This window comes from Arachis ipaensis, chromosome B5 (genome assembly GCF_059453495.1).
Source record: "Arachis ipaensis isolate K30076 ecotype BB chromosome B5, ASM5945349v1, whole genome shotgun sequence".
NCBI classification, from domain to species: Eukaryota; Viridiplantae; Streptophyta; class Magnoliopsida; order Fabales; family Fabaceae; genus Arachis; species Arachis ipaensis.
In genome coordinates this window covers 26,776,054-26,786,459 of record NC_142440.1, presented here as the reverse complement: position 1 = coordinate 26,786,459, position 10,406 = coordinate 26,776,054, and positions in this window count along the sequence as shown.

Below are 10,406 nucleotides of genomic sequence, written 5' to 3'. Positions count from 1 at the left end.
CCGAGAGGACAATCCAAACCCTAGAGGATATGTTGAGAGCTTGTGTTTTGGACCAACCGGTGAGTTGGGATCGGTATATTCCGTTAGTGGAGTTTGCATACAATAATAGTTACCATGCGAGCATCGGAATGGCTCCGTATGAGGCATTGTATGGGAGAAAATGTCAATCTCCGTTATGTTGGTATGAAGCTGGAGAAAAAGGCTTGTTGGGGCCGGAAATGATAGCTGAGACCATAGAACAAGTCAAGAAAATCCGAGATAGGATGCTTACGGCGCAGAGTCGCCAGAAGAGTTACGCCGATCAGAGGCGGAAGCCCTTGGAATTTGAGGTAGGAGATCATGTTTTCCTGAAGGTTACTCCGACCACAGGAGTTGGTAGAGCGATTAAAGCAAAGAAGTTGAATCCTCGGTACATTGGTCCATTTCAGATCCTGGAGAGGATTGGGCCGATGGCGTATCGGGTGGCTCTACCACCTCATCTTTCGAACCTGCACGATATGTTTCACATGTCACAGCTTCGGAAGTACACTCCTGATGCTAGCCATGTGTTAGAACCTGAATCAGTTCAGTTAAGAGAAGATTTGACGCTTCCAGTGGCTCCAGTTAGAATTGACGATACTAGTATCAAACGGTTGCGTGGAAAAGAGGTTTCATTAGTCAAACTAGCTTGGAGTCGAGGCGGTGTTGAGGAACACACTTGGGAACTTGAGTCGGAGATGCGAACGGATTACCCGCACTTGTTCTCAGGTAATTGAATTTGAATTTTGTGGGCAAAATTCCCAATTAGCTGGGTAGAATGTAAGACCCGGTTAATTAACGGCTAATTAACCCATAAAACGAGAATTTATTCTAGAAAGCCAAAAATGTTATTTTTATGGCTAAATGTGATAGAGGAGATTGAGACGAGAATTTCGGTACCAATTTTATAGAAAACGGACCAAGATTGGACCGAAAGGGCCAAACCGGGCCAACCGGACCCAAAGTGGGCCCTTGGCCCAACTAAACTAAACCAAAACCCTAGTTTTCAGCACTCTCTCTCCTTACAACACACTCAAACACGCTGAAATGGTGGAGAGGAAGGGAAGAACACTCTCTCAACTTCTTTCTCTCACTTGATCTTCAAACCACCATAACTTTTGATCTAGAGCTCCGATTGTCGCACCGTTTACGGCCACGCGTTCACCGCGGAGAGTTCTACAAAACCCATACAATCAATTTTGAGGTAAGCCACGTTTTACTCTTCAAAATTTCAGCCCTTGTTTTCGAGTTTCATGGGTGAAATGTTGAGATTTTGGGTTCTTTGATGTTATAGGACCCGACTCTCTTGAAGGAGAAGGTTAATCTTGTCTCCTTGGACCTTGGGTGTGGTAAGATTCTCAACTCTAGTATAATTTGTTGTTCTATGATGTTTGGGTATTGAGATGTTGAGTATGGGTATGATGATTGTGGCTTAGGTTGTGTATATGTGAATATTGGAGCTTGATTGGTGATTTTGGAAAGTTTGGAAGAGGGTTTTGTGTGACAAAATCTGTTCTTGGAGGTGTTAAGACCTTGAGAGCTTGAGGAAAAGTGGTTTGGAAGTGCTCCGATTGAGCTTGGGAAATCGGCTAAGGTATGGTTTCGATTTCCCGTATCTAATATGTAATGTGGTAGGAAATACTTAGGCTAGAGGCCCTAAGATAGGCATTGAATTATTGATGTTGTTGAATGGTTGAGGTATATGATGTGATCATATATGTGATTATGAATATTGATGCCTTGATTGTGTGATATATGAGAAATGCATGTTGTGATATATGCTTGATGGATGATTGAGGTTGAATTAGTGGGTGGTACCATGTTGATGGTGAGTATGATGATTATGTATAATGATGGTTGATTGGAAATTGATATTGTTGGAAATTGGGATGAGAAGGATGTATGACATGATATTGTGTTGGTCCTTTAGCCATTTGATTGAGAAGTGTTAAGATGGTTGGATGTGGTTTGGGAATTTTGGTAAAGTGTCAATGTGTGAGTTGAGGATGGCTTGATGTTGATTTTGGTACATTTTGATTGATTTCAAAGAAAAGGGATGGAATTGGCATGTTTTGATTCATTTTGAAAAGAGTTGAAAGTGGCTTGTTTTGAAAATGGCACTTTATGGTTTTGTATGAAAATATGGTTTTTGGGTATATTTTGACGGGACATAACTTGGACTACGGATCTCTGATTTGGGCCAAATCTGTTTAGAAATGAAATTGGATCCGGGATGTCCATGCCGTTCGAAGAACGGGTGAAAAACGATTTAAAATGAGAAAGTTATGTCCGTCAGAAGAATGGGGTTGAATCTGTGAATTCTGCAGCTTTTAATTTAGAAAATTTTTAGCAGAATGAACCCCCGCGCGTAGGCGCACTTGGCGCGTATGCGTCGTTCTTCGAGAAAACACCATCCACGCGTGCGCGTGGTGTGCGCGGGCGCGTCGATGCGCTGCACCAAATGCCCAGCCATTTTCCCGAGAGTTGTGCCAAAGTTGTGCCAGTTTTGTGCCTGGGGCGCAAGAGCACCCACGCGTACGCGTGGCTGACGCGTGCGCATCGTTTGGCTAATTTTCAATCTGCGCGTTCGCGCGTGTGACGCTTGCGCGTCAATGAGTTTTAAGGCCATCCACGCGGGCGCATGGAGTACGGGTACGCGTGGCCCTGTTTTCATCCCAAAGTTGATTTTTGAGTTTTAAAAGCCAAATTTCATACTTCTAAGCCTCCGATCTCACCACTTATGTCTTAAATCATTATGATATGCCTAGCTATGAGATAAGGGGCTAGTGAATGTGGTAACTTACGAGTGAAGCAAGGGAAAAATGAATGATCAATGAGGATCAAAGGTGATTGTGAGATGTGGAGGATGGCGGTGGAAGTGCTTGTTGTGCCATGGGCCGAAGGGCCGTAATTGTTAATGAATTGGCTGGTTATGGATTTAACTGTGAGCCGGATGGCTAGATTATTGCCGTGTTACGGCGGAGCCATGATTATGGCTAAGTATAAATGCATATATGCTGTTGAATGAATTGTGAATGTTTGCACTTCCACCATCGGAGATGAGGGTTTTCCTGGGAGGAAGCAGTGGCTAGCCACCACGTGCTCTAGGTTGAGACTCGAAGCTCTTTTGACCCTATATCGTAAGTGTGGCCGGGCACTGTGAAAGGCCCGGATGAGCTCGCCCCCGTAAATATTCACCAGTGAGGGTGATGGATATGGATCATGATTATGATCAAGTTTATGATGAGTATAACTCGAGTTGGGGATGCGCGACAGAGGGACAGTCCAATGGTTAGATACCAGGACTTATCGGGTTGGCTCTATAACCGACAGATGATATCATCAGCTACTAGGGACAGGCATTCATCATATGCATACTATATGAATTGTTTGAGATTGCCTATTTGACTGCATATTACTTGCTAATTGTCTAAATGCCTTATCTGTTCCTATTTGTAAATCTCTTGTCTGATATAACTGTGTTTGCTTTTTTATACTCCTGCTGGTAGTTGGGAGGTCTGAAGGAATTGGAAAGGGAAGTATTAGTTAGACTGAAGAATCTTTAGTCAGTTGCCACTTACGGTTTAGCTTGTTTATAAGCTTTGATATTATCTGGAGGAAGTTCTAGCATTGCCTTCGGCTTTCCTCTATTATTATGTATTATATATGTGGAAGCTGTTACCATGCTGGGGACCTCTGGTTCTCACCCATGCGGATTTTGTGGTTTTCAGATGCAGGACGCGAGGCTTCTCGTTGAGGAATGCTGGAAACTTCCGGATTAGCGAAGATCTTTGTCCTTGGGGGCTCTGTTTTGGTTTATATGTTTTGCGTAGATACTTTTATCTCCATTAAATAATACAAACTGTGATGACTCCTTCTAGAGGGGATTTTAGAGAATAGGTTTTCTGTATTTGTGTCCCTTTGGGTTTTCTTTGGGGTTTCTTTATTTTATTATATGTATATATTGCATGCTCGGATCGGTTATCTTCGCAACCGAATTTTGAGTCTTGATATTCCCGTTTTTGACACTCTTTTGTATATATATAATCTCGCGTTAGCTTATCCCTGTTCATTACGTTATCGATCGGAGTGTTGCGCTTTCGAGTTACGGTTTTCGTTTACCCCCTTTTTCTACAAAGGCTCCTAGTTATATTCAATTATTCATACTACTATACGTACTAAATTTTTGTTTTAGAGGTCGTAATACCTTGCCATCTCTGAATTATGACTTAAGCATAAGACTCTGTATGGTAGGGTGTTACAGGTTAGTACCTTCCTATCTCAAACACCAATGTTTAAATTTTCTTTGTAGTTAGTTGTTGCATTTGCATGTTTGTTTGATTTTTGTGCATATTTTACGACTTGGTTAAAGTAATATTTTCTTTTTCAAGAAACCTTTTAGAGAATTTCACTAATTTGAATAAAATTTAATGTTACACTTGTTTGAAGAGATATTATACTGGAACATGGTTTAGAACTCGAACACACAAAACCTGTGAGATTTTTGAGCCTATTTGAATTGGTTGCATTTTATCAACTAAAAATTTTGTTTTAGTGTGTATTTTTCTCTCTAAAATTGTGATCTTTGTCTTGCTTAATTCTATATTTCCATGGTTTGATGTATGCATGCACTTATATGATTGAGGCCTTTGTTTCACTGAGCTTACATACCCATATGGCCTTAACCCTTCATTATCCCTTGCAAACCAATTTCAGCCTATTATACCCCTTTGTTCTTTACTTTAGCACATCATTAACTCTAAGCGGAAAACAATAATATCCTTAATTTGAATCATTGGTTAGCTTAGACTAGTGAGAGTGCTCATGAATTAAGTGTGGGGAAAAGTGGGTTTGGAAACATTTGGTTTGAGAATTGAGTATGTTAGAATTTTCTGAAAATGTGAAAGAATGTTGAGAATATGTTCATGCATTCAATACTTTAATCATATGCATTGAGAAAAATAAAAAAAATAATATTAAAAAAATAATAAAGGAGAAAAAGAAAAGAAAAGAGCAAATAATAAAAGGGGATAAAATGCCCCAAAGTAAGTGGTGAAAGCAATGCATATGAGTTGTACTTGAAATTAGAATGCATGAATATGTGGAAAACATGGTTAATGGATAGTTAGATGTGGTATTATGATTACATGGATTGTCTAAAGTTAGGTGGAAAGTTTAAGATTAATTAAGGATTCAGATTTTAGTCCACTTGACCAAATACAATCCTACCTTGACCCTAACCCCATTACAACCCTTAAAAGACCTCTTGATATGTGTATTTGTGCATTAAATTTTTGTTGATTGTTAGATGAAGAGCAAGCCTTAAAAAGCAAGGTTAGTAGAGAATTGAGAGATCGAACCTTAAACACCTGAGTGATTAGAGTGTATACACTACCAGTAAGGGTTCGATGCTCAATTCCTTGTTCCCTGCTTTCATAAGCTATTTTCTTCGTGCAAGTCGATTTGTGTTTCATTTTTATGATTTGAATTAGTGAAATCCAGTTCATATTTGTTCTTGAAATATTTGTTTATTTTTAACCAAGTAGGTAGAAACATTTTGCATTTAGTTGCATTCATAGGTTGCATTTCATACATTCCACCATTCCTCTTCATCTTTATAGTTTCTCTTGAGCTTAGCATGAGGACATGCTAATGTTTAAGTGTGGGGAGGTTGATAAACCACTATTTTATGGTTTATCTTGTGCTCAATTGAGTGGTTTTTATTAACTCTTTACCCACTTATTCATACTATTTGCATGGTTTTATATTTCCTTCCTAATTATGTGTTTTGATTGAAAACATGCTTCTTTGATCTTATATTTGCTTATTATTAATCCTCTCTTATTACCATTAGATGCATTGATATGTGTGTTAAGTGATTTCAGAGATTACAGGGCAGGAATGGCTCAGAGGATGGAAAGGAAGCATGCAAAAGTGGAAGGAATACAAGAAGTTGGAGAAACTGCTAAGCTGTCCAGCCTGACCTCTTTGCACTCAAACGGCTATAACTTTAGCTACAGAGGTCCAAACGATGCGGTTTCAGTTGCGTTAGAAAGCTAACGTCCGGGGCTTCGATTTGATATATAATATGCTATAGTTTCCCTGATGCTAGGCGACGCGACCGCGTGCTTCATACGGTCGCGTCGCAGTGACGGAAATCCAGCGTGGTTGAATTCGAGACCAGCGAATTCTGGGCTGTTTCTGACCCAGTTCTCGGCCCAGAAAACACAGATTAGAGGCTATAAAGTGGAAGAATGCATCCATTCATGAGGCGGCTCTCATAATTCACTTTTTATGTTTTAGACGTAGTTTTAGAGAGAGAGGTTCTCTCCTCTCTCTCTCTCTCTCTTAGGATTAGGATTTAGGACTTCTCTTAGTTTTAGGAGTGACTCTCAATCCCAGGTTCTTTATTTTTATATAGTTTATGAACTCTTCCATGTTACATATAATTTTCTTAATTAATATTATTTGAGGTATTTCAATTCATGACTGCTTTCTTTTATTTACATGATTACTGCTTCCCATCTGAAGACATTTTTATTCCAGTAGATTTACTCTTTTTCTTTTGGTTTTGGTTAAGAAATCAGTAACTCAGGAGTTATCCAATTCAACAGCATAATTGTTAATTGTTATCTTGCCAATTGAATTGATCTTCAATAATCCCAATCTTTTCTTAGGAATTAACTAGGATTCAAAGATCTAACTAATTAGTCGCTTGACCTTCCCTTGTTATAGCAAAGGTTAACTAAGTGAAATTAAGATTCAACTTTCATTATTGTTGATAAGGATAACTAAATCTGGACTTCCAATTTCTCATACCTTGCCAAGAGTCTATTTTATTATTATTATTTTATTTTATTTGTCATATAACATATTCCCACCTTACTTCCTAAACCCCAATTTACAAACTCATAACCAATAATAAGAACATACCTCCCTGCAATTCCTTGAGAAGATGACCCGAGGTTTGAATACTCGGTTATCAATTTCAAAGGGGTTTGTTACTTGTGACAACCAAACGTTTGTTCGAAGGGATTTCTGTCGGTTTAGAGACTATATCTACAACGCGACTGTTTTTATGAAATTCTTTACTGGCAAAAATTCTAACGTCAAACACCTTATGATTATACACAAACACTGTAATCTTCGAAGCACATGATGCAAGGTTAGAAATATGCGGCATGTTACTTATATCTTTTAGAATAAGATTCAAGCAATGAGCAGTACAATCCTTTCGAACAATAAACCAAAAAATTAATCAACGTTCTTTGCCTTTGATCTGTCCAACCATCATCCATGAGGGTACATCCAGTTTCTTTTCAAGTAGTCCTATAGCTATCAACAACTATTTGACACTTTCTTTGGAGATTGGTTATCAAGTGAACTCTCAACTTATCATAAGAAGGACCATTATAACTAGGCCCAATGCTAGAAATACCATCCAACATATCTTGAAAAAATGGTGACATAACCACATTGAAAGAAATTCTACAATCCAAAAGCCATCTAGCCACTTACTTATCTACCTCATGAAGCGCCTCTTTGTTTTGAAATACACTTTTCATACTTGGTTGACCTCCCGGAGTTGATTTTGGTGCAAACATAGAAGGAATAATTATTTTTGCTTTCTTTTTTGGATCACCTCCAATCACTTGCTTAGATGGTAACGGACTTGGAGTTTGTTATTTTTCTTGTGCTATTGCTTCGTCATTGCATCGTCAATCTCATCACTACATTCTTCAGTAAAACTTACTTTTCTTTTACTAGTTTTACTTTTTTGAATTTCTTTCAATAAACCTTCCATTTATTTTTCTACATCATAAGGAACTTTAGAACACTTTTTAATATCTTCACCTATCTTTTCCAAATGCTTCTTCATTCTATTAATTTTTCTCCTCCAAAAGTACTCAGACAAAAAAAGCATTGGTAATAGGATTTTCCGTTTATTACTTGTAAAGCAACATATCTCCAAGTTGGATCAGTTTTTTTCCGAACATTAGAAGTTTGTGATTGACTATCGTTAGATTCAGGAGGAAGAGAAGCTTCATTCGAAGTAATAGGATTCGAAGCCGAATTATTCTCTGCATTATAATTCCTAAGTATTTCTTGGTTAATACTCTCATCCATACCTAAAAATTACCAGCAATCCAATAACAATACAATCCAATAACAATATCACAGCAACCTACTCCAACCCAGTAATCTCAACAGTCAAAATTATTTAATAATTATTCAACCTGGTAACAACAGCAAGGTTCACAGCTTAACTAAAATTATTCAACAATTATTCAACTTAGTAATAATAGCAAGATTCACAGATTAACTAATAATAATTATTCAACAATTAGTCAACTCTAGTTACAAAAAAGTTTAATACCTAGAAGCTAGAACAGAGCAGATTGAGCAAGAGGCGGACAGGGAGCTGGCGCCGACGGAACAATGGCTGTGCGACGGAGGCAGGAGGCGAGACCAGTTGCAGTGGCGACGGTGGCTTCGAAGTTCGAACGTGGTTGCGCGATGGAGGGAAAGGAAGTTGTGACGGTGGCTTCAAAGTTTGAAGTTGCGACGGCGGTGATAGCAGGGTGGTGACTGGACGGAAGTGAGGGAGGAGCTCAACGAGAGGAGGGAGAAGGAGAGTGGCTGAATGAGACTGTCAGAGAGCGATAGACGAAGGTGAATGGGTGATGCACTACTGCGCCTGCGCATTTTGGTTAGGGTTGGTTAGGGTTCCTCTAAGTCTAAGCCAAGTGGCGGTGTCTTGAGCAAAATTCAAAAAATCGGCTAGGTCCCGATTTGGTTTGACCGACCTGTTCTTGGCCGGTTTGACGGTCCAACGGTGGTTTCTGAATCTCTCGATTTTGGCATTTGACCAATTCACTATTTCTATCGGTTCACGGTTCGACCGGCTGGTTCGAATCGGTTTGCAGAACCTTAATATAGAAGAACTTAGATATCAAATTTTATATAATAAAAATAAGAATAGATTTTTTGATGCAACAAATTAAAAAAGGGACTCACTCAACTTAACTTGTCAACACCATAGTTTGGAAATTGAATCGAAGGGACTCACTCAACCTTCTAACCAATTCTCCGATGTAAGAAGAGAATGACTTAATCAACTTCACTTGTTCACACCATGATTTTATCACAAAATTAAAAAAGGAGAGTTTTCACAACTCTAATATCTCTATGATAACTACAATAATTTAAGAGGTATTTATAACTTCTTATTAATTTAAAATAAAATAAAAAACTTCTAAGCACACTAACATAAAATTCAATCTAGTAACTAAATAAACAAAATAAAAATACATGAAATTAAATTTAATATTCTAATATTTAAAAATATAAATTAATAATTATTAAGTCATAGATGAACTCTTTATATTACGAAAATTTGATACTCGTATCAAACGTCAGAAGCTGAAATTGAAAACGTTATAGACATATAGTTCTTCCCAAGAGAACTTCCTAGAAATGGAATGTAAATATTGAAATTGTGACCATAAAAATCAAGCATAAGCTTTAGAGCGTAGTTGTAAAAATCGAACCGGTGATTGAATTGGTCAAACTATTATTTTATTGGTTCATTAGTTCAACTAATGAATTATTGGTTAAACCTAGGGCTGGCAATTCATACCCTACCCGCGGGTACCCAATCCGGTCCAACCCGTTCGGGTAGGGTAGGCTACCCGACCCGCTGCGGGTAGGGTAGGGTACGGTACGGGTATGCCTGCGGGTAGGGTAGGGTACGGGTTTAGGGTGTACCCTACCCTACCCTACCCGAACCTCATATATAACACATATTTTATAAAAATTATGTATATAGTGAAGGAAGTGAGAGTTGAACCCACAACCTCCCTTGTGTTTATACTTACAATAAATGAATAACCACTAAAACTAGTTAGTTAATTTAGTAATTTAGAGCATTAGTTTTTTATTTTTTATGTTGTTAATATGTATAAAATTCGAAATGATTTAATTTTATATTTACTTTGAAAAAATTTGATATTTCTGCGGGTAGAGTAGGGTAGGGTAAGGTTTAGAATTTTAGGGTGCGGGTAGGGTTAGGGTTGAGAGATTCTCAACCCACGGGTAGGGTAGGGTTAGGGTAGGGTCCAACCTACCCTACCCATTGCCAGCCCTAGTTAAACCGATAGAACCAGTCCTATGTAAATAAAAATATAAAATAGTCAAAAATCTAAAATTAAAATGTTAAATATGTATTTTAACTAATATTTTAAAAACAATTAAGTTTCAACAAGTTATAATCCGATTATTATTAAATAAGTATATAAAATTCTAGTATTTTCATCATAATTTTTTTAATTTTATTTTTGTATGTATTATATTATTATATACTATATGTATTTATTGAAAAATAATAT